Source organism: Lycium barbarum, chromosome 6 (assembly GCF_019175385.1).
Source record: "Lycium barbarum isolate Lr01 chromosome 6, ASM1917538v2, whole genome shotgun sequence".
NCBI lineage: Eukaryota > Viridiplantae > Streptophyta > Magnoliopsida > Solanales > Solanaceae > Lycium > Lycium barbarum.
The window spans coordinates 73,683,510-73,709,801 of NC_083342.1; the positions used below are offsets into that span (position 1 = coordinate 73,683,510).

General features: G+C 40.4%; 1 pseudogene; it reads left to right on the plus strand.

Moving 5' to 3' along the window:
* Positions 1-23,341: 23,341 nt before the first annotated feature.
* LOC132599746 (tubulin alpha chain-like) lies at positions 23,342-23,768 on the plus strand (annotated as a pseudogene).
* Positions 23,769-26,292: the final 2,524 nt, after the last annotated feature.

Here is a 26,292-nt window from a genome sequence, read left to right on the forward strand (position 1 = left end):
ATCCTATTATGGCTACGTAGTTTCAGGCTGTTTGAAGCCTTCTCGGTAATTAATGCAACTCCCAAAAACATGAACATGGAAAATAAGTGGCACTTGCTGCCCATGGCTTTTCATGAATCATAACTTACATGTACATGGATATGATTCGTATTATTATTGCATGAACTTATAAAATATATATACAACTTTTCTTGAAAATATCATAGTAGTTCATAAATTTGCATGTAAGAACCCATGGAATGTAATGTATGGGTTTTCATTGATTACGGACAAATTCTCAATAATCATAATGATGTATCAAGAACACAATGAAGAGTTTATAACAATTTAATACATAACATAACATGGGGCATGGACCTAGGGACCTAGGGTTATCATGAACATGGTTAAAAACCCTAGTTTTCATAAAACTTCATACTTTATGGAAGAAGAAGCGTTGGGAATAATAATGTTGTTCCCACACGTATATAGCAACCCTACATACCCGGTAATGCTCCAAGCTTGAATAAAAAATCTGAACTTGGAAGAAGAATTCTAATCCTTGGTCATGGATTCCTTTAGGTTGGTTTTCTTGAAAACCCTATGCTAATAACATGAAATTCCTACTTAGAATTCATGGGTAATTGATTGAAATCACTTAGGATGGTCTGAAGGAGCTTACCTTGATGCTTGGAGAAGTTGAAGGAGAGAACTTTCATGTTATATCCCGCATTTTGCACATTCGGATAATTTGAGATAATTGTGACTGGTAAGAGATAAGGCAATATTTTTTATCTTATTTAATACATAAGTTGTTCATGAAAATATTGATGCGGGAATATTGAGGAAGGCTAAGGGCAAAATTAGAAATTTGGAAAATAGTTTCATGAATTACAAAAATTAGTCATGAAATAATTGGGCTTGGAAAAAAAAAAGAAAAAAAAAATCCCAAGGTGGCCGGCTAAAAAAAAAAAAAACCCTAGCGAGCACTATAGCAGCGGCAAAATGGACCCACAGCTGCCGTCCGGTGGTGTTGAACCACCGGACCTATCCCATTTGAAGCGCAATTTAATTCCTCACAAACCCCAACAACAATCATCCATCAATTTTGCTCCATCAGTGGCGAATTTGCAGAAGAAAATTGCGTCAGTTTCAGCGATTTCGCCTGAAGAACTGCGTAGAGCTCAGAAAATTATTTCCCTTGTGGATTCTGGCCAAATTCGTGTTCCATCACTACCAACTGGTGCTTCGTCCCTGCCACCAGGTAACCCATCACCACCTTCAGCGAATTTCAATGTCCCAAGTTCGTCTATAGCATTACCAAGTGACCCATCACCACCTACAACGAATTTCAATGTCACAAGTTCATATACAGCAGTCCCACCGCTCGATTACTCCAAATTATTGTTGCCTGCGGCTTTAAATGCTAACAATGGAGGAAATTCGAAAATGGGTATCAGTGGGGAAATCTCCAACAGTGAAGAAATTGATATTATTCCACCAATACCTTTAAAACCCATTGTTTATATACATGGGGAACCAACAATTCAATATTCCATGGAAGAAATTAATCATATGATCATTGAAGAGGAATTACAATATTCAGTTGTTGGTAAGTTTTCGTATGGAGTACCCGATATGCAATTTTTACGTACTTCGCTTGCTAGGCAATGTGAATTGAAAACCGATGCTACTATTGGTTTTTTGTGTAATAGACACATTTTGATTAGATGCAAGTTATTTGAAGATTATGTCACTCTCATGTCCAAACCTGCGTTTTGGCTTAAGGAATCTCAATGGACCCATCCGATGAGAACACTTAAATGGGATCCTTGGTTTGAACCGGACAAAGAAACGAGCATTGCAATTTCTTGGATTTCATTCCCAACTCTAGCACCGAATTATTTTGGTAAATCCCAATTATTTTCAATGGCTTCAGCTGTAGGAAAGCCACTAACTTTAGATTTGGCTACCAAAAATAAGACACGACCAAGTTGTGCTCGTGTTAAGGTGGAGGTTGATTTACTGAAGGAACATCCTAAGCGAGTGGCTATTCAAGTTGTTAATAGTGCTACTGGAGAAATTAAAACCAAGTGGGTGACGATACAATATGATTTCATGCCAAAGTATTGTAAAGAGTGCTGCCTACAAGGACACGATGAAGAAACATGTTGGAAAATTCACCCGGACTTGCTGCCTGAGAAGGAAAATGAGCAAGAAGGTGAAGGTGAGCGTGAGGAGGAATTTCAAGTGCATAATGCAAAGGATAAAGGCAAACAGTCGGCTGTGGCAAATAAGGTACAAGAAACTGGTATAAATAAAAATAATAGAAGGCAATCACAATTTAAGCAAGCAAATTATAGAAATAGGGACCATGTGATTAAGGTGTTGGAGAGTGGGAAAGTGGTTGGCAATGTGAAGGACTTACACAAATGGAAAGATAGCAAAGGTCAGAAACAAGTGAATAATAGTGGAAACAACCAGTTGAAACTGGCCTTGCCAGCAGTTGAAGAAAATGGTACAAAGAAAGTACGAAAACAGCTTGGTACAGGTTCAAATAATGTCCAAGTTGCCAATAAATTTAATGCCTTAGATGGGGCTGAAGAGGAACAAAATGAAAGAGATGTTGATGCCAACAAGCAGCTGATGGTAGCAGCAGTTGATCTTAATGCTACTGTTATTACTCCGGTTGTGGAAGATGCAGTGATTCCAAATGTAAGGAATAGTCTTGTGCAGCAAGTCAATGCAGTGATGTCTTCCTTTGATGTGGTGGCACTAGTTAATACTGGAACTAAGCCACTTAATGTTGATGCACCTGTTTATACACCAGAAAAAAATTCAGCAAATCAAACTAAGCAATGGGTTCAAACTGTTTTCCATAAATCTACAGAACTGTTAGTTACTGAGAATAGAGAATCCTCAGATATTCCATCAACTACTTATGCTCATGGGGAGGAAAGAATGATTTGGAGTGAACAAGTTGAAGAAAATGATGAAGAAAAGGAAATTCAAGGCGACAATACACTTAGTGAACAAAACTCTGATTCACCAAGGTCATCACAACAGATTCATGATATGTTTGCCAAAGTAATAGAAGAAGAGGAAGTACTTGTTTCAAATGCAGCAGATATCACTCAAGCAGCTTCGAAACATGCTGTCAACAGGTATAATAATACTGATAAGGAAGAAATCAAAAATGCAGATAATGAAGTGCAGGAAGAGAATGCATGCAGTGAAGAGATGGATAATCTTTCAGCCAAAAAATTTAATGATCTTCCTGAACAACAGATGGTTGGGGCAGTTTCCAATGCAACCAAAATTCATGACAGTCGTCAAAGGACTCCAGATGCTACAGGGCACACAAAAACAGTTGTTTTAGTTTCAGGAAACAAAGGCAGTACAAAGGCTAATTCTGGGATACATCAGAATTCTAAAAAAAATGCAGGACGTAACAAGGCTGAAATGCAAAAATTCTCTGGTAATGCTGCAGATTTGCAGGTAGCAATTCCAAATGCGGAAGAGGCTAAAATAGATATGGATGAAGAATCAACTGCTCAGAATTTTTTAACTGTTTCAAGAGAGAGTGATATTTCCCCTAGACAGATAGCAAAAGGGCATGGGAAAGCAAAGAAGAAAGTCGCAAAGGATAATGCACCTCATATTTCAGGGGTGACAACAAGGAGGACAAATTCTAAATCCCATATGTAGTGATGAATGCACTAATATGGAATATTAGATCAGTGAATACAAAAAAAGCTTTTAAAAGGCTTTTAACAATGCATACAAAACACAAATTCTTTCTTGTAGGTTTGATGGAACCATTTCAACAAGCCTATAAGATGGAAAGCTACAGAAGAAGGCTTGGGCTAGAGACGGCTATTTGCAATGTTTCTGGAAAAATTTGGGCCTTTGTTGATGAAGAGTATGAAGTGACAATATTGATGGACACTGCTCAGCATCTTACATTGAAGTTATTCAACTGGATGTAGATATGGAATTGGTTGTCACCTTGGTTTACGCTAAGTGTGATAGGATTGAAAGAATTGAACTCTGGGATTCTCTGTATAATCTATCTTCTGATATGACAATTCCATGGTTAGTGGGAGGCGACTTTAATGTCATCACTGATGAAGAGGAGAAATATGGAGGTTTACCGGTGTCTCTGAATGAAGTTGAAGATTTTAGGCATTGTATTCAATCATGTAATCTAACTGATTTGGGATACAAGGGAAGTGTTTTTACCTGGTGGAATGGGAGAGGGGAAGATGATTGTGTATTCAAAAGGCTGGACAGGTGTTTGGGTAACTTTGAGTTACAGCAGTTGTTTCCAGGCTTGGAAATTAATCATTTGATAAAGTGTGGCTCAGATCACTCTCCTTTGCTGCTGGAATGCAAACAAGAGGTCCAACAATTCAAGAAACATTTCAAATTCTTAAATTTCTGGACTAAGCATGATACTTTTATTGATGTTGTGAAAGAAAATTGGGAGACGGATGTGGTTGCTAATTCATTCTGGACATTTAATGTGAAGCTGAAGAAAATGAAACAGGTCTTATCCCAATGGAGCAAGTCCACTTATGGTGACATTTTTCAGTAGATCACGAACCTTGAGGAAGTGATTAAAGCTCATGAAGCACTCTTTGAATCAAATCCATCTTATGCTAACAGGGAGAAACTGATGAAAGTGCAAGCGGAACTTACTAGAGTATTGCATTTGGAGGAGGAATTTTGGAAGCAAAAAGCTGGAATGTCTTGGTTTCAAGATGGTGACAAGAATTCCAAATTCTTCCATGCTTATGTGAAGGGCAGAAGAAAAATGCTGCAATTGAAAAGAATACAGAACTCGCAGGGGCAATGGCTTGACAATGAGGAAGAGATTGCAGAGGAGGTTGTTGGGTTTTTTCGGGCACAATTTCATGAAACTGTGATTCCCACACAGTTTGATATCCTGAAACATGTTCCTTCCATGATTACTAATGAGCAGAATGAAGAACTAGTTGCAGTTCCTACGAAAGAAGAGGTGAAACAGGCTGTTTTTGGTTTAAACAGTACAAGTGCAGGCGGTCCTGATGGTTTTACAGGCCTTTTCTTCCAAGCATGCTGGGATATCGTTGGGGATGATATTTTCAACATGGTTTGGGACTTTTTCAGAGGTTTTGAACTGCCTAGATACATTACTCATACTAATCTTGTGTTGTTGCCAAAAAAGAAAGATGTCCAGACTTTTAGTGACATGAGGCCTATTAGTCTGAGTAACTTTGTGAACAAGGTATTTTCCAGAGTGGTACATGAGAGAATGGTCCATCTGTTGCCGGATTTGATATCACAGAATCAAGCAGGATTTGTGAGGGGTAGAAGCATCGTGGAGAATATTTTATTGACCCAAGAAATAATCACTGATATCAGACTCATAACCAATAAGGGCAAGAAGAATGCCAATGCTATTGTTCCTAATGTCGTGATGAAATTGGACATGACAAAGGCCTATGATAGGTTGTCATGGACTTTTCTTATAAATGTTCTGAGGAAAATGGGATTTTGTGAGCGCTTTATAAGCCTGATTTATGAAATTATTGGAAATAACTGGTATTCTGTGCTTATTAATGGACAACCTCACGGTTTCTTTCGCTCTACTAGGGGCGTTAAGCAAGGTGATCCTTTGTCGCCTAGTTTGTTCATATTAGCTGCTGAAGTGCTATCAAGGGGTTTGGATGCTTTGCATAGCAATTTGTGGTTTACTGGATTTGGTTTGCCAAAGTGGAGTCCAAAAATTAATCACTTAGCTTATGCAGATGATACCATCATTTTCTTATCAGCCTGTGAGATATCCCTGGGTTTTGTCACGACCCAACCCCGTGGGCCGTGACTGGTATCCTAACTGGATACCCGTACGTAATTACCTACCAAAGTTGGCGTGCCCAAAAAAACTAATTCACATTAGCTGTACACGGATCCATAATAAAATAAAATACAGCGCGCGAGAACATATACATACATAAGCATACTTAGACTTACACTTAAGCCGTTAAGGCTATCATAGCAGACAGAATAGCAAACTCGTACATACCTACCTGAACAGTGACAACCCATAACCCACATACATATCTACAGGCCTCTAATCGGACATACAGAATCAGATGACGGGACAGGGCCCCGCCGTACCCCAAGTTACCGTACATACAGAATATATAGATGTCAGAAGATATATACCAAAAGTACACGCTCCGGATCAAAGGAGATCTCCCAAAACAGCAGAATCAGTGTCCTAGACTGGCGGCGTATCACCGGGTGCGTCTGTACCTGCGGGCATGTAACGCAGCCCCCGAAGAACCGGCGGTCAGTACGAAAAATGTACCGAGTATGTAAAGCGAAAATATAACAAATATAATCATAGTCTGAACCAGAAGCACAGAAATATAGCGGACAGAATCATAATCCAAACGGACGGGCAGAAATGTACCGGACAGAATCATAATCCAGCCGGACAGACAGAATCATAATCCAGACGGACGGACAGAATCATAATCCAGACGGACGGACAGAATCATAATCCAGACGGACGGACGGAACCATAATCCAGACGGACGGACGGAATCATAATCGAGACGGACGGACGGAATCATAATCGAGACGGACGGACGGAATCATAATCCAGACGGACGGACAGAATCATAATCCAGACGGACGGACAGAATCATAATCCAGACGGACGGACGGAATCATAATCCAGACGGACGGACGGAATTATAATCCAGACGGACAGACAGAATCATAATCCAGACGGACGGACGGAACCATAATCCAGACGGACGGATGGAATCATAGTCCAGACGGACAGACAGAATCATGCATGCAGAGTCATACAGAGTCATATGCTTATACAGATGCAGATAGCATATACATACATACATACAGATCCCAGCCCTCTCATGAGGGACGCGGTAACAAAACCCGACCCTCTTAGTACGGGACGCGGTGGATAGACAGATCAGATCATATGCCATCCTGGCCGCCAACCCCATACACACATCATAATATCATATACAGATGTAAACAGATCCCGGCCCGCACACTGAGGGACGCGGTGAACAATGCAGTGGAATATGCACGATAACAGAACCTGGCCCGGGCGCAGTGAAGGAAGCGTTGAGGCATCCATGAACAGATTAATGAAAAACCACATACATACAGATCATCATACAGACTCAATGGAACTGAAATAGGCCAAACGGCAGGTCAAATCAAAGTATTCGGACAGTATTCAAAATACGCGCCTATATATCACTTGGGATGGCACGACAGATTATTACCAGGATCAGATTTCCAGATGTCAAAAATATTTTGTCAGATTTATGAAAACAGCCATAACGCTTGCCATATAACGGATAGAATATTAGTCCAGATGTTGTCTGAGAAAATCGGACAGAAACAAGGTAGTTAAAGTTATACAGAAAGTATCGGGCTTTGTTGGCCCACCTCGGACCAACTCGAGGCGGCGTACGTAAATTACAGATAATAGACCTTATGAGGTCATCCATAATCATTTAGAAGCATACCGACTCCGTTTAGGAAAGTTGCATACATAAAGATTACTTTAAGGGCAAGTTATATGAAAACTGATTCAATCTTACTGAAGGAAATGGAGCGGATTTCAATCTCGAATTCCGAAGAACAGAGTCGTATCTAAGGCTCGCAGCCGAGCCTATTACGTCTAGAACATGCCTGAGAATGAAGCGGTAGGCTTTACATACCTTATTCGCTCCTTACGCCTTTCCAAATTCAAATCCCGTTTCGTCCGAAATCTGCATTTAGTCATGTTTACCAAATATTAATCATAGGGCCTAAAGGTTCAATTTTTGCCAATACTTGTCTACGGAAATTTGGGCAGCATCTCCCCTATACATACAACATCCCCGAGATTCAACTCGGCTCAAATAGCAACAACCAACCTAATCAACAATGCCAACAATATCAACAATCCATTAGAAATGCATTCTAACAGAAATTGTCTTCTTTTTCAAATAATGCAACAACTTCCAAACCAACTTTACACTTTCAAGTCAATATCAACCTTCTCATATTCATTTACTAATCAAGATCATTACAATACAATTTGGAAATATTTCATATCATTTCCACAAAATATTCACAAGGTATACAAAATATACAAACTTTCCACCAAAGTCATAATTCATCCAAAACTTCTAATATTCAACCTACCTATCCATAACATATTTCCATCTTCCAATTTCATCAACCATAATCATAATTCACATGTTAACAACTTCATTTCCATAATATCACAAAATCATTCTAAAGTGACATAATCTTCTACATTCCAACTTCAACCAAAATTCATTCAGCTTTCATTCCCAATATAATTTTCACCATAACCACAACTAAAATACAACATAAAATTAACTCATTTTGGCTATACAATATTCACATGCACACGGCTACTTACACACATATAAACACCATACAAACTTTCATACTTTCATGAATTCTAACCATTTCTACATACTACAACATAAATAAACCCTTCATACCACATAAAAAGGGATTAATTCTTACCTTTTTCTCCTTACTTATTCACTTGACCAAGGTGTGCATTTGATGAACCAAGGGTTCTATCTTCCAAAATAATTACACCAAGTTGTAGAGGACCCTTGAATTAGTGGGTATACAACAAGAAAATAATTTTTAGAACAATATTTCATGGGGGGGAAATTCCCCCATCTTGGCCGAAATGGCCATGGAGTTTTCTCCTTGTTCTTTCTTTTCTCTCTCTCAAGTTTTCTTGAAACTTCTATGTTTTATGACTCATCCAAGGCTCTTATATTAATTAGCACATGGAAATTTAATTAAACCATGGGTTGGGCCTCACTTGGCCGGCCACCCCTTAAACATTGGGCCTAATATTTTTTTTCATTTTTGTTTTTTGGGCCAACTCGGTTGGTTACGAGTTGGGCCTAGCCCACTGACCTTTCAACCTTAAAACGTCCATATCACCTTGTACCGATGTCACCTATAGGCCCACGACCTACCGTTGGAAAGCTATTTCAATTATCTACAACTTTTATTGCTGGGCATTTTCCAAAATTCCAAACTTATAATGCCGATTTTGCCCCTCCAAGTCAGGTCATCCGAAAACGTTTTCTTAAAAATATCCGTTTGGAGGGCTTCCACTTTGATTTGGCCCCAGGGCCCTTCACGAGTTGTGTTTAACTTTACATATGCGATTCATATAACTTGTCACATGTCCCAAAAAAAATCTTGACGTGTGGGCCCCACCTCGACTTACAAATAATCCGACGTTCGAAAATACAGGATATAACATCCTCCCCCCCTTTAAAACATTCGTCCTCGAATGTTCGACTGTCCTTATGAAGTTTCATCATATTTCGGGGAGGTTCCTTTCTCTCCTTCAAAATTCTTTTCAATGTTACAATTACCATCAACATCTTTCACCCCTTGTCACACTTCTCGGTTACTTACAACGTTATCATAATCCCATGTCATATCGAACAGATTCATAACTAGGGTCAGACGCACAGAAGCATACCGGACAGATCCATAATCAGAGTCAGATGTACTGAACTATGGCGGACAGATTCGTAGTCAAAGTCAGACGTATGGAAGTATGTCAGACTTTCCGTGATCAAAATCAGATGTACAGAGATGTATCAGACAAATTCGTAATCAGAGTCGAACGTACAGAGGCATATCAGACAGAAACGTAATCAGATCCAGAAGTACAGAGGCATCATAGACAGAGCCTCATCAAAGTCAAAGGTGCAGAAGTACAGTCAGAGGCGCAGAAGTATAGCAGACAAAATCTTGATTAGAATTAGACCACTTCCACTAAGGCTTCAGTGATTTACGAAACTTTCCCTTGTCGACGTTTCATTACTCACCCTGATCGTTGTACCACGAGTTATTTCATCAAAGTATCCAATCAAATATAACAATAGCCCTTAGGCCCTTTCTTACTTTCTTATGCATACCACATCCTTATCGTTGTTGCGCTGTTAAAGAGGTACACTTACAATATTGTCCTTCACCATATTTCTTAGATTTTTATTTGGATCCCCTTCTTATGCCTTTGATACATAACATTCCCTTATTGTGTCTCATCGCAAAAGTGCAATCACAATATATCTATTCGCAATGTTTCCAGATCCTCATTCGGACTCTTTTCCAATTTCTTCTTACTCGATCTGCGTGACTCCTATAAGGGTACTGGCTACTCCACACATTCTCTGTTTCTTTAGGTTACCCCAAATTTCCATTCATAGCTTATACTTACATTTGTGAAAATTTGTATCCTTCCCAGGGGGTCACCCATCCCAGAATTGCTCTGGCTCCAGCACGCTTAACCCCAAAACTTTCATGTGTTTTGATGCGTTAATGCTAATATAATTGCGTCGACTGCCCCACACGACCTTTGTCACGTAATTTAGGGCCGATCGGGGTCTTAGTAAATTTTTGGAAAGTTTTCATAACGGGTCCCACTCCGGTCTAAACCATACAATTACCATGTTGCCCTTCTGAATCTTCAATTTTCACTTTCATCTGGGTTTTCTAGATTCACACTGGTGGCGGGGACATCTCAGTCGCCCTTGTTTTTAACCACTGGGTCTTTAATCCCTTTATAATTTTTTTTTTCCGTTGTCGTCGTTGAATAATATTCTACAGAAATCATACACACATAGGAAGCTCTAGGAAACTCATATACTTATAAATGATGAATCTCGGGTCTGACCTGGGGAGCTGCCGTGGGAAATGTGTCCATCATCATCATCGTCTGTCTGCCCCCCACTCGTCTGGCTCCCGCTATTACCTGCATCCGAATCGAAGGAGTATAGGTAGCCCGACAATTCCTGGTTCACTGATGGCCAGGACAAGGGACTGGAGTAGGGCGTAACACTCTCAGGGGAGGCCTGTCTGACATAGTGCTCCACCACGGGAGCTGCTGGCATGTCCCCGAAAACCTCCTCCTCCGGCATCCCAGAGGAATGCTCTAGTGGATCTGTATCGTGGATATCCTCTTCTCTGGGGGTAAGGAACTCTGGAGGTATCGTCGCCGGATCCTCCGAAGGGTCTGTCTCAAACGAGTAGCTGGGGCTCTGCTTACTCGGTCCTGGTGATATCCTGGGGGCCTTCTTAGCACCCCCATCCACATCGTCAGAAGCTGCCCTTTTCATTCTTTATCAATCCACAATCACCTGCAGGAAGAGGGTCAGAAACAATTTCCCAAATGCTGACACTGTTGCTCGTTGGAGCCTCGCCGTAGATACAACAATTCGTAGGAAAAGAAACATCCTAACCATACGGCTCTATCGCACGATCTATGATTCAAAGAAAGGGTAACATCCTAAATGTCCTGTAGCCTCCTGTTTATAGATGTGGTGCACAACACACCGATAAACAAGACTCTACTAGACACGTCCTGTAGACATTCCGAGGACAAACCGCTCTGATACCACTTCTGTCACGACCCAACCCCGTGGGCCGTGACTGGTATCCTAACTGGATACCCGTACGTAATTACCTACCAAAGTTGGCGTGCCCAAAAAAACTAATTCACATTAGCTGTACACGGATCCATAATAAAATAAAATATACAGTGCGCGAGAACATATACATACATAAGCATACTTAGACTTACACTTAAGCCGTTAAGGCTATCATAGCAGACAGAATAGCAAACTCGTACATACCTACCTGAACAGTGACAACCCATAACCCACATACATATCTACAGGCCTCTAATCGGACATACAGAATCAGATGACGGGACAGGGCCCCGCCGTACCCCAAGTTACCGTACATACAGAATATATAGATGTCAGAAGATATATACCAAAAGTACACGCTCCGGATCAAAGGAGCTCTCCCAAAACAGCAGAATCAGTGTCCTAGACTGGCGGCGTATCACCGGGTGCGTCTGTACCTGCGAGCATGTAACGCAGCCCCCGAAGAACAGGGGGTCAGTACGAAAAATGTACCGAGTATGTAAAGCGAAAATATAACAAATATAATCATTGTCTGAAACAGAAGCACAGAAATATAGCGGACAGAATCATCATCCAAACGGACGGGCAGAAATGTACCGGACAGAATCATAATCCAGCCGGACAGACAGAATCATAATCCAGACGGACGGACGGAATCATAATCCAGACGGACGGACGAAATCATAATCTAGACGGACGGACAGAATCATAATCCAGACGGACGGACAGAATCATAATCCAGACGGACGGACGGAACCATAATCCAGACGGACGGACGGAATCATAATCCAGACGGATAGATAGAATCATGCATGCAGAGTCATACAGAGTCATATGCTTATACAGATGCAGATAGCATATACATACATACATACAGATCCCGGCCCTCTCATGAGGGACGCGGTAACAGAACCCGACCCTCTTAGTACGGGACGCGGTGGATAGACAGATCAGATCATATGCCATTCTGGCCGCCAACCCCACACACACATCATAATATCATATACAGATGTAAACAGATCCCGACCCGCACACCGAGGGACGCGGTGAACAATGCAGTGGAATATGCACGATAACAGAACCTGGCCCGGGCGTAGTGAAAGAAGCGTTGAGGCATCCACGAACAGATTAATGAAAAACCACATACATACAGATCGTCATACAGACTCAATGGAACTGAAATAGGCCAAACGGCAGGTCAAATCAAAGTATTCGGACAGTATTCAAAATACGCGCCTATATATCACTTGGGATGGCACGACCGATTATTACCAGGATCAGATTTCCAGATGTCAAAAATATTTTGTCAGATTTATGAAAATAGCCATAACACTTGCCATATAACGGATAGAATATTAGTCCAGATGTTGTCTGAGAAAATCGGACAGAAACAAGGTAGTTAAAGTTATACAGAAAGTATCGGGCTTTGTTGGCCCACCTCGGACCAACTCGAGGCGGCGTACGTAAATTACAGATAATAGACCTTATGAGGTCATCCATAATCATTTAGAAGCATACCGACTCCGTTTAGGAAAGTTGCATACATAAAGATTACTTTAAGGGCAAGTTATAAGAAAAATGATTCAATCTTACTGAAGGAAATGGAGCGGATTTCAATCTCGAATTCCGAAGAACAGAGTCGTATCTAAGGCTCGCAGCCGAGCCTATTACGTCTAGAACATGCCTGAGAATGAAGGGGTAGGCTTTACATACCTTATTCGCTCCTTAAGCCTTTCCAAATTCAAATCCCGTTTCGTCCGAAATCTGCATTTGGTCATGTTTACCAAATATTAATCATAGGGCCTAAAGGTTCAATTTTTGCCAATACTTGTCTACGGAAATTTGGGCAGCATCTCCCCTATACATACAACATCCCCGAGATTCAACTCGGCTTAAATAGCAACAACCAACCCAATCAACAATGCCAACAATATCAACAATCCATTAGAAATGCATTCTAACATAAATTGTCTTCTTTTTCAAATAATGCAACAACTTCCAAACCAACTTTACACTTTCAAGTCAATATCAACCTTCTCATATTCATTTACTAATCAAGATCATTACAATACAATTTGGAAATATTTCATATCATTTCCACAAAATATTCACAAGGTATACAAAATATACAAACTTTCCACCAAAGTCATAATTCATCCAAAACTTCTAATATTCAACCTACCTATCCATAACATATTTCCATCTTCCAATTTCATCAACCATAATCATAATTCACATGTTAACAACTTCATTTCCATAATATCACAAAATCATTCTAAAGTGACATAATCTTCTACATTCCAACTTCAACCAAAATTCATTCAGCTTTCATTCCCAATATAATTTTCACCATAACCACAACTAAAATACAACATAAAATTAACTCATTTTGGCTATACAATATTCACATGCACACGGCTACTTACACACATATAAACACCATATAAACTTTCATACTTTCATGAATTCTAACCATTTCTACATACTACAACATAAATAAACCCTTCATACCACATAAAAAGGGATTAATTCTTACCTTTTTCTCCTTACTTATTCACTTGACCAAGGTGTGCATTTGATGAACCAAGGGTTCTATCTTCCAAAATAATTACACCAAGTTGTAGAGGACCCTTGAATTAGTGGGTATACAACAAGAAAATAATTTTTAGAACAATATTTCATGGGGGGAAAATTCCCCCATCTTGGCCGAAATGGCCATGGAGTTTTCTCCTTGTTCTTTCTTTTCTCTCTCTCAAGTTTTCTTGAAACTTCTATGTTTTATGACTCATCCAAGGCTCTTATATTAATTAGCACATGGAAATTTAATTAAACCATGGGTTGGGCCTCACTTGGCCGGCCACCCCTTAAACATTGGGCCTAATATTTTTTTTCATTTTTGTTTTTTGGGCCAACTCGGTTGGTTACGAGTTGGGCCTAGCCCACTGACCTTTCAACCTTAAAACGTCCATATCACCTTGTACCGATGTCACCTATAGGCCCACGACCTACCGTTGGAAAGCTATTTCAATTATCTACAACTTTTATTTCTGGGCATTTTCCAAAATTCCAAACTTATAATGCCGATTTTGCCCCTCCAAGTCAGGTCATCCGAAAACGTTTTCTTAAAAATATCCGTTTGGAGGGCTTCCACTTTGATTTGGCCCCAGGGCCCTTCACGAGTTGTGTTTAACTTTACATATGCGATTCATATAACTTGTCACATGTCCCAAAAAAAATCTTGACGTGTGGGCCCCACCTCGACTTACAAATAATCCGACGTTCGAAAATACAGGATATAACATCCTCCCCCCCTTTAAAACATTCGTCCTCGAATGTTCGACTGTCCTTATGAAGTTTCATCATATTTCGGGGAGGTTCCTTTCTCTCCTTCAAAATTCTTTTCAATGTTACAATTACCATCAACATCTTTCACCCCTTGTCACACTTCTCGGTTACTTACAACGTTATCATAATCCCATGTCATATCGAACAGATTCATAACTAGGGTCAGACGCACAGAAGCATACCGGACAGATCCATAATCAGAGTCAGATGTACTGAACTATGGCGGACAGATTCGTAGTCAAAGTCAGACGTATGGAAGTATGTCAGACGTTCCGTGATCAAAATCAGATGTACAGAGATGTATCAGACAAATTCGTAATCAGAGTCGAACGTACAGAGGCATATCAGACAGAAACGTAATCAGATCCAGAAGTACAGAGGCATCATAGACAGAGCCTCATCAAAGTCAAAGGTGCAGAAGTACAGTCAGAGGCGCAGAAGTATAGCAGACAAAATCTTGATTAGAATTAGACCACTTCCACTAAGGCTTCAGTGATTTACGAAACTTTCCCTTGTCGACGTTTCATTACTCACCCTGATCGTTGTACCACGAGTTATTTCATCAAAGTATCCAATCAAATATAACAATAGCCCTTAGGCCCTTTCTTACTTTCTTATGCATACCACTTCCTTATCGTTGTTGCGTTGTTACAGAGGTACACTTACAATATTGTCCTTCACCATATTTCTTAGATTTTTATTTGGATCCCCTTCTTATGCCTTTGATACATAACATTCCCTTATTGTGTCTCATCGCAAAAGTGCAATCACAATATATCTATTCGCAATGTTTCCAGATCCTCATTCGGACTCTTTTCCAATTTCTTCTTACTCGATCTGCGTGACTCCTATAAGGGTACTGGCTACTCCACACATTCTCTTTTTCTTTAGGTTACCCCAAATTTCCATTCATAGCTTATACTTACATTTGTGAAAATTTGTATCCTTCCCAGGGGGTCACCCATCCCAGAATTGCTCTGGCTCCAGCACGCTTAGCCCCAAAACATTCATGTGTTTTGATGCGTTAATGCTAATATAATTGCGTCGACTGCCCCACACGACCTTTGTCACGTAATTTAGGGCCGATCGGGGTCTTAGTAAATTTTTGGAAAGTTTTCATAACGGGTCCCACTCCGGTCTAAACCATACAATTACCATATTGCCCTTCTGAATCTTCAATTTTCACTTTCATCTGGGTTTTCTAGATTCACACTGGTGGCGGGGACATCTCAGTCGCCCTTGTTTTTAACCACTGGGTCTTTAATCCCTTTTTATTTATTTTTTCCGTTGTCGTCATTGAATAATATTCTACAGAAATCATACACACATAGGAAGCTCTAGGAAACTCATATACTTATAAATGATCAATCTCGGGTCTGACCTGGGGAGCTGTCGTGGGAAATGTGTCCATCATCATCATCGTCTGTCTGCCCCCCACTCGTCTGGCTCCCGCTATTACCTGCATCCGAATCGGAGGAGTATAGGTAGCCCGGCAATTCCTGGTTCACTGATGGCCAGGACAAGGGACTGGAGTAGGGCGTAACGCTCTCAGGGGAGGCCTGTCTGACATAGTGCTCCACCAAGGGAGCTGCTGGCATGTCCCCGAAAACCTCCTCCTCCGGCATCCCAGAGGAATGCTCTAGTGGATCTGTATCGTGGATATCCTCTTCTCTGGGGGTAAGGAACTCTGGAGGTATCGTCGCCAGATCCTCCGAAGGGTCTGTCTCAATCGAGTAGCTGGGGCTCTGCTTAATCGGTCCTGGTGATATCCTGGGGGCCTTCTTAGCACCCCCATCCACATCGTCAGAAGCTGCCCTTTTCATTCTTTATCATTCCACAATCACCTGCAGGAAGAGGGTCAGAAACAATTTCCCAAATGCTGACACTGTTGCTCGTTGGAGCCTCGCCGTAGATACAACAATTCATAGGAAAAGAAACATCCTAACCATACGGCTCTATCGCACGATCTATGATTCAAAGAAAGGGTAACATCCTAAATGTCCTGTAGCCTCCTGTTTATAGATGTGGTGCACAACACACCGATAAACAAGACTCTACTAGACACGGCCTGTAGATATTCTGAGGACAAACCGCTCTGATACCACTTCTGTCACGACCCAACCCCGTGGGCCGTGACTGGTATCCTAACTGGATACCCGTACGTATACCTACCAAAGTTGGCGTGCCCAAAAAACCTAATTCACATTAGCTGTACACGGATCCATAATAAAATAAAATACAGCGCGCGAGAACATATACATACATAAGCATACTTAGACTTACACTTAAGCCGTTAAGGCTATCATAGCAGACAGAATAGCAAACTCGTACATACCTACCTGAACAGTGACAACCCATAACCCACATACATATCTACAGGCCTCTAATTGGACATACAGAATTAGATGACGGGACAGGGCCCCGCCGTACCCCAAGTTACCGTACATACAGAATATATAGATGTCAGAAGATATATACCAAAAGTACACGCTTCGGATGAAAAGAGCTCTCCCAAAACAGCAGAATCAGTGTCCTAGACTGGCGGTGTATCACCGGGTGCGTCTGTACCTGCGGGCATGTAACGCAGCCCCCGAAGAACCGGGGGTCAGTACGAAAAATGTACCGAGTATGTAAAGCGAAAATATAACAAATATAATCATAGTCTGAACCAGAAGCACAGAAATATAGCGGACAGAATCATAATCCAAACGGACGGGCAGAAATGTACCGGACAGAATCATAATCCAGCCGGACAGACGGAATCATAATCCAGACGGACGGACGGAATCATAATCCAGACGGACGGACGGAATCATAATCCAGACGGACGGACAGAATCATAATCCAGACGGACGGACAGAATCATAATCCAGCCGGACAGACAGAATCATAATCCAGACGGACGGACGGAATCATAATCCAGACGGACGGACGGAATCATAATCCAGACGGACTGACAGAATCATAATCCAGACGGACGGACAGAATCATAATCCAGACAGACGGACAGAATCATAATCCAGACGGACAGACAGAATCATAATCCAGACGGACGGACGGAACCATAATCCAGACGGACGGACGGAATCATAATCCAGACGGACAGACAGAATCATGCATGCAGAGTCATACAGAGTCATACAGAGTCATATGCTTATACATATGCAGATAGCATATACATACATACATACAGATCCCGGCCCTCTCATGAGGGACGCGGTAACAGAACCCAGCCCTCTTAGTACGGGACGCGGTGGATAGACAGATCAGATCATATGCCATCCTGGCCGCCAACCCCATACACACATCATAATATCATATACAGATGTAAACAGATCCCGACCCGCACACCGAGGGACGCGGTGAACAATGCAGTGGAATATGCACGATAACAGAACCTGGCCCGGGCGCAGTGAAGGAAGCGTTGAGGCATCCACGAACAGATTAATGAAAAACCACATACATACAGAACATCATACATACTCAATGGAACTGAAATAGGCCAAACGGCAGGTCAAATCAAAGTATTCGGACAGTATTGAAAATACGCGCCTATATATCACTTGGGATGGCACGACAGATTATTACCAGGATTAGATTTCCAGATGTCAAAAATATTTTGTCAGATTTATGAAAATAGCTATAACGCTTGCCATATAACGGATAGAATATTAGTCCAGATGTTGTCTGAGAAAATCGGACAGAAACAAGGTAGTTAAAGTTATACAGAAAGTATCGGGCTTTGTGGGCCCACCTCGGACCAACTCGAGGCGGCGTACGTAAATTACAGATAATAGACCTTATGAGGTCGTCCATAATCATTTAGAAGCATACCGACTCCGTTTAGGAAAGTTGCATACATAAAGATTACTTTAAGGGCAAGTTATAAGAAAACTGATTCAATCTTACTGAAGGAAATGGAGCGGATTTCAATCTCGAATTCCGAAGAACAGAGTCGTATCTAAGGCTCGCAGCCGAGCCTATTACGTCTAGAACATGCCTGAGAATGAAGGGGTAGGCTTTACATACCTTATTCGCTCCTTACGCCTTTCCAAATTCAAATCCCGTTTCGTCCGAAATCTGCATTTGGTCATGTTTACCAAATATTAATCATAGGGCCTAAAGGTTCAATTTTTGCCAATACTTGTCTACGGAAATTTGGGCAGCATCTCCCCTATACATACAACATCCCCGAGATTCAACTCGGCTCAAATAGCAACAACCAACCCAATCAACAATGCCAACAATATCAACAATCCATTAGAAATGCATTCTAACATAAATTGTCTTCTTTTACAAATAATGCAACAACTTCCAAACCAACTTTACACTTTCAAGTCAATATCAACCTTCTCATATTCATTTACTAATCAAGATCATTACAATACAATTTGGAAATATTTCATATCATTTCCACAAAATATTCACAAGGTATACAAAATATACAAACTTTCCACCAAAGTCATAATTCATCCAAAACTTCTAATATTCAACTTACCTATCCATAACATATTTCCATCTTCCAATTTCATCAACCATAATCATAATTCACATCTTAACAACTTCATTTCCATAATATCACAAAATCATTCTAAAGTGACATAATCTTCTACATTCCAACTTCAACCAAAATTCATTCAGCTTTCATTCCCAATATAATTTTCACCATAACCACAACTAAAATACAACATAAAATTAACTCATTTTGGCTATACAATATTCACATGCACACGGCTACTTACACACATATAAACACCATACAAACTTTCATACTTTCATGAATTCTAACCATTTCTACATACTACAACATAAATAAACCCTTCATACCACATAAAAAGGGATTAATTCTTACCTTTTTCTCCTTACTTATTCACTTGACCAAGGTGTGCATTTGATGAACCAAGGGTTCTATCTTTCAAAATAATTACACCAAGTTGTAGAGGACCCTTGAATTAGTGGGTATACAACAAGAAAATAATTTTTAGAACAATATTTCATGGGGGGGAAATTCCCCCATCTTGGCGGAAATGGCCATGGAGTTTTCTCCTTGTTCTTTCTTTTCTTTCTCTTAAGTTTTCTTGAAACTTCTATGCTTTATGACTCATCCAAGGCTCTTATATTAATTAGCACATGGAAATTTAATTAAACCATGGGTTGGGCCTCACTTGGCCGGCCACCCCTTAAACATTGGGCCTAATATTTTTTTTCATTTTTGTTTTTTGGGTCAACTCGGTTGGTCACGAGTTGGGCCTAGCCCACTGACCTTTCAACCTTAAAACGTCCATATCACCTTGTACCGATGTCACCTATAGGCCCACGACCTACCGTTGGAAAGATATTTCAATTATCTACAACTTTTATTTCTGGGCGTTTTCCAAAATTCCAAACTTATAATGCCGATTTTGCCCCTCCAAGTCAGGTCATCCGAAAACGTTTTCTTAAAAATATCCGTTTGGAGGGCTTCCACTTTGATTTGGCCCCAGGGCCCTTCACGAGTTGTGTTTAACTTTACATATGCGTTTCATATAACTTGTCACATGTCCCAAAAAAAATCTTGACGTGTGGGTCCCACCTCGACTTACAAATAATCCGACGTTCGAAAATACAGATATAACAGGTTTGATCATGAATGTTTTGACTGAATATGAGCAAGCTTCTGGTCAATTGATAAACAAGACTAAAAGTTCATTATATTTGCACGATAGGGTGGATGAGGAGGAGTTTCGGAAGGTAGAACGAGTTACTGGCATTGCAAGAAAGGAGCTTCCTTTGATGTATCTGGGTTGCCCTATCTACTATGCAAGAAGTAAGATGTCATTTTATACAGAGCTCATTACGAAGGTGAGAAACAGGCTCCAGGGATGGAAAGGGAAGCTGTTATCATTTGGCGGAAGGGCCGTTTTATTGAAACATGTGTTGCAGGCTATGCCAATGCACTTGATATCTGCAGTAGATCCACCTTCCTTTGTGATAGAGAAGCTGCATAAAATATTTGCTCAGTTCTATTGGAGCAACACTATTGGGGAAAGGAATAGAAATTGGACAGGATGGGACACTGTCTGTTTGCCTTGTGATGAAGGGGGTTTGGGCTTCAGATCTCTTAGTGACATGTCTATGGCATTGTTTGCTATGTTATGGTGGAATTTTAGAACCAACCCATCTTTGTGGAGTTCTTTCATGAGCAACAAATATCTGAAAAAGAGCAATTCTATTTTGGTGCCATGGAAAGAAGGCTCACGTATATGGAGAAAAATGCATCAAGCAAGAGACTTGATTGATCATCAGATATGGTGGCAACTTAGAATGGGGTCTTCTCTATTCTGGTTCAATAATTGGACTGGTTTAGGACCTCTCTATTTCCTTACACCTGCTGATTTTCACTGCAATGAGGATATTAATAATGTTTCTGATGTGGTGACAGAAGGTAGGTGGCATGAGGTGGCAATCAGAAATAATTTGCCTGAAGAACTTGCTGAATATATATTAAACGATGTCCAACCACCTGCCAGAGGAGATGAATTAGATAAGCCTTGGTGGATGCTTGAAACTAAAGGTGATTTCACCGTCAAATCTGCATGGGGGTATATAAGAAGCAAAGGTGAAAAAAGGGATGTTTACAAGAAGATATGGGTGAAAGGGTTACCGTTTAAAATAGCATTCCTGATGTGGAAGGTGTGGCATTTCAATGTGCCATTGGATGATGTGATCCGGAGTTGGGGATATCACATGCCGTCTAAGTGTTCCTGTTGCGCAGCACCTAAGGAAGAAACTGTTCCTCACATATTCTTAACATGTGAAATTGCTCAGAGGACGTGGTCCTATTTTTGTGCTGCTGCTGGTATTAATATCTCGGGAATGCATTTGCATCAAGTTATAGTCAAGTGGTGGACTGCTGATGTGTTAGCTAGAATGAAACCTATATTCTATGCTATTCCTTCTATCATTGTGTGGGAATTGTGGAAGAAGAGGAATGGGGATAAGCATAGGAATAAAGTTTCCTTTAGCAGAATCATATATCAAGCGTCAACGAACATTCAACAGCTGGTAAGGTTGAGGAAACCAGGTATCAGAATTATTCCTCATAGATGGCCTGACATTCTGAAATTTTTGGAACAATTTGTCCCAAAATTACAAGTGACAAAGGTGTGGTGGTATTTGCCTCCTGAAGGGTGGTGGAAATGTAATACGGATGGTGCTACTAGGGGCAATCCTGGTAGGAGCTCTTTTGCATTTTGTGTGAGGAATCATACTGGTGATTTGGTATTTGCTAGAGCTAAGGAAATGGAGGATGCAATGAATAATGAGTCTGAAGCCATGGCACTACTTGAAGCTGCTAAATACTGTTTATCTCAACATGTTTACTCATTCATCCTGGAGACTGACTCAATTTTAATGAAGAACATATTGGATAGGGAGTGGAAGCCTCCTTGGAATATAGCATTGGTTGTTGAAAAATTACTAGAAATTATAGACGATGCTAATGTACAGGTTTTGCATATTATGAGAGAGGGTAACCAATTAGCGGATCACTTGGCTAATATAGCACTTGACCAGGGCGAGGTTGTTGTGCATTCTTTTACAGAACTTGATTCAAAGGGTAGGAGGATTCTTAATAGTGACAAATTGCAATGTCCCTATTTGAGAATCAGAACTCAGAAGAGATACTGATGGATGCTCATAATTTGATGTGGAAGAAGGTGTATTATCATACTCAAAGTCCTTAGGGAGGAGAGTATGTTGATTATTCTATTTTGCTGGTTTTAGGTGTATCACTGATTCTGGCAATGGAAATGAAATGGAAGCATTTAAAAAAAAAAAATCAGCTGCAGTTTAAAAAAAAAAATCTGGTTTTTCACTACTTGTGTGCCAAACAAGTTGCTGGTTCATTTTGCAGCCTTGGTCTGGTTACTGTCAAAGGTGCATAAATGCAGAACTTGCTCCTGCTAAAAAAAAAAAAAAAAAAAAAAAAAACCTGAACCCTTGAGAAAAGTGAAACAGATAGGCAATCAAATTCTCAGGATTTTCAATTGTCCATAATATCGTTCTCAAGTTGGCTGCCTAGTTTCTACGATGAATTGTTGCTTTATCTTGAACAAGAGTGGAAGTGGTGTCTGTTTGCCTTTCCAGAAGAATACAGAACTCTTGTACTAAACCTACTAATTGAAACAATGTCAGCTATTGGTGTGAGCTTTGCATCACAGATCAACCTTCCCACTTGGGATGCCGTACCTGAGACAAAAGCCTTGGCTAAAGAGAGCTTTGCTAGGAACATTCAACACCTGTTTTCAGATGCTGATCCTCAAGGACTTGATCTGAAAGGAGCTGCTGTTACTCTTGTGGGAGTCCAAGGAGTTGAACTTAGTGAAACTGTCCGAAGGATGGAAGAGATTCCACAAGTTGAGAGCTGTTTGTGGACTGGATGTGGATGCTATTAGTACAAAGAAAGATACAGGAGCAGAAAGAAGGGAAGCACGTAAAGTTGACTTCACATCAACTGAGGAGGAGTGGTCACCAGGATCCACTTTATGCTTTCCTCATATGCCCCTGTGATTTCTGCTGAGAAGGCTTACCATGAGCAGCTATCAGTTGCTGAGATCACCAACAGTGCCTTTGAGCCATCTTCTATGATGGTTAAGTGTGACCCTCGCCATGGATTCAAGTGTGGTATCAACTATCAACACCAACTGGTTTTGCTGTTGGTGACATTGCTAAGGTGCAGAGGGCTGTGTGCATGACTCGACCAGTGTTGCTGAGGTCTTCTCTCGCATTGACCACGAGTTTGATCTGATGTACGCCAAGCGTGCTTTCGTGCATTGGTATGTTGGTGAGGGCATGGAGGAAGGTGAATTCAGTGAAGCATGCACAGGATATGAGATGGAATCCTACAGTATGTGGTTTCTGGTGTGTTAGAAATAATAGAAAAACACAGTTTAAGAGAAGAGAGGAAGGCATTGCAAAGACACAAGAATATGGTTCTACTGCTTCTTACTTTGTGGCGATAAGAAGGCTGGAGGTTTACTAAACTCCTAAAGGATATTACACAAATCAGTAGGACCAATTGAAGGCTGCTGTGATGACTTCCACATCATAGCATTGGTTAACATGGGAGCAGCAACAGCAAATTGCTGCTTACTACAACAATTTAGCAGGAAAGATCACATAAGCATGGTAAATTGAGTGTACATGCCTTGCAGCTGCAACCATGTGTTTGGAGAGGCCAATGCTACAGCAGATGACCTTTCTAAACACAGTCAAGACATTCAAAATGCTACTTGGTTTCATAATTTTCATCAGCTGCCTATTAACATCAGAGGACACTACAAACTTGACAAGATAACAATGCCAAGCTTCAGGAGAAGAAAGACTAAGAGGATTCTGAAGCCTCCTTGAGATTCATTTGCCATGCATTTTGGCCAATGCTCAAGATCAAGTTAAAAAGGAAAACACACACAAAAATAAAAATAAAAACTGCACAGTTGTAATTTGCAGGAAATTTATATTGCAATATCTATCATGGAAGTTGTAGTATAATACCTATAAATTGCAACTGGTGACATCCAAAAAAAAAAAAAAAAAAAAAAAAACTGATCAGCGGCAAAATGGGAAATATGATTTTTTGGTGGGAAACACTTCATGTGAACATCTTTTGTAAAATATGAAGTGTTCAATGGCCTTCTGATCAAGGCTGTGGACAGTTATGTTCATGATGCTCAAAAAAAAAAAAAAAAAAAAAAAAAAAAAACAGAAGAGTATTTAATGTCCGGTGGAACTGCTGAGAAGAGTATATGTTGGTGCTGGAAGTAATGGAGTTACTCTTCAAGCTTAAGTCCTATTGGAGGAGAGCATGAGGAGTTTTTTAAAAAACTAACAGCATTCTCTTTTTTCAGGTAAGCTATGTACAAGAAATCTGGAATAACTAGCAGCCTGGAATTTTTTATGAAGTATGGTGGCACTGATCCTTTATATTATGGATATGAGTTGGCACATACTGAGTATAAATTCAGGCTAGGCAAAGTCATTCAGATACTTTGCATCATTGATCCTATTAATATAGGAGATGATATGATCTTTAGTGCTGGTTTTTCTGTTTTTTTTTTTTTTTTTGCAAAAGAATGATAATACTTCAAGGACAATTGGAAAGATCCATACAAACATACTAGAAGTTACCTTCATATCTGAAAATTGTACTCCTACAATGTTTAGATATGACAGCCTATACTGGTGCTAATCTTTTAGAGTATGTGGTTTCTGGTGTATGGGCCATCAAATTGGAAAGACCTGATGCATTCATGTAGAGAAAGTCACAAAAGTGACCTGGGCCAAACCTGATGTGAAATTGGTGCTGAGGGCATACTAAGAAATCATGAAGGGAGCATCATTGTTGCTTTTTCCAACCCTTGGAGAAGGAAACAATTTGCAGAACTTGAAGCTGCTAGGTTGGGGCTAAAATGGTGCCTACAACATCAATTTCACCAGGTCCAGCTGGAGATTGACTCAGGAACTGCAGCTTAAATGGATCAACCATCAAGCTGCCACCTTGGAACCTGCAGCAATCATAATGCTGTTTGGCTTCACAACTTCCATCAGCTGCCAAGGAATATCAGAGGACTTTATCATTTGCCATGCATTTGGTCCTTGCAACCAAATGCAATCTATAGCAGTACCTCTGTCATATATGGTCCTCTTCACTTAGGCTTTTTCCTACTTGGTTATAGTTTTAGTGAAGATGGACTATCAATTGTTGCTGCTGTACATCAGAAAGGAAACACACAAAAAAAAAATGCTGCTGGTGTGTCACTTTTTAGACTTGGTTGGTTGCTGTTACAAGGTGCATAAATGCAGCATTATTGCTGCTGCTGTGCATCAAAAGGAAAGGCAGAGGAAAAAAAAAAAAAGAGGAAAGCTATTGTCAAGTTGGAAACATCAGCATCATACTTGGTGTTCCCATTAATAATGAACCATCATGCTTAAGTCCATTTGGAGGAAAGCATGATGGTTTTCTACTCTAACAATGTGTTCTATTTGCAGGTTTAGCATGGACAATCAAGGTAGCCAAGGAAACTTCTTTTATGCACCACCTAGTGCAAGATGGTCAGGGATCAGGAGGAGGTTTAGCATGGATTCACATGAAAGATTAAGCAAGTTATTGGAAATATAGAACTTAGGATCTTAGTGAGAAAAGAAAAAAAAAACAGTTGGCAATCTGGTGTAATGCACCAGCTGCTAATCATAATCAAAGGCTGCAAGGATATGAAGCAACTGCAAAGGCAATATATGCTGCGAGCTACACTTGGACTAACTACAAGGATGAAGTGCTGTGAGCTACACTTGGACTAACTGACAGTAGAAAATGGAAATGCTTGGCAGCAGAGGTACAAACTAAAGTTTGCAGAATGTCAAACATCAAAGGAACAACTTCAAGGTGCAATCAAGAGCTTGTACAGGATTG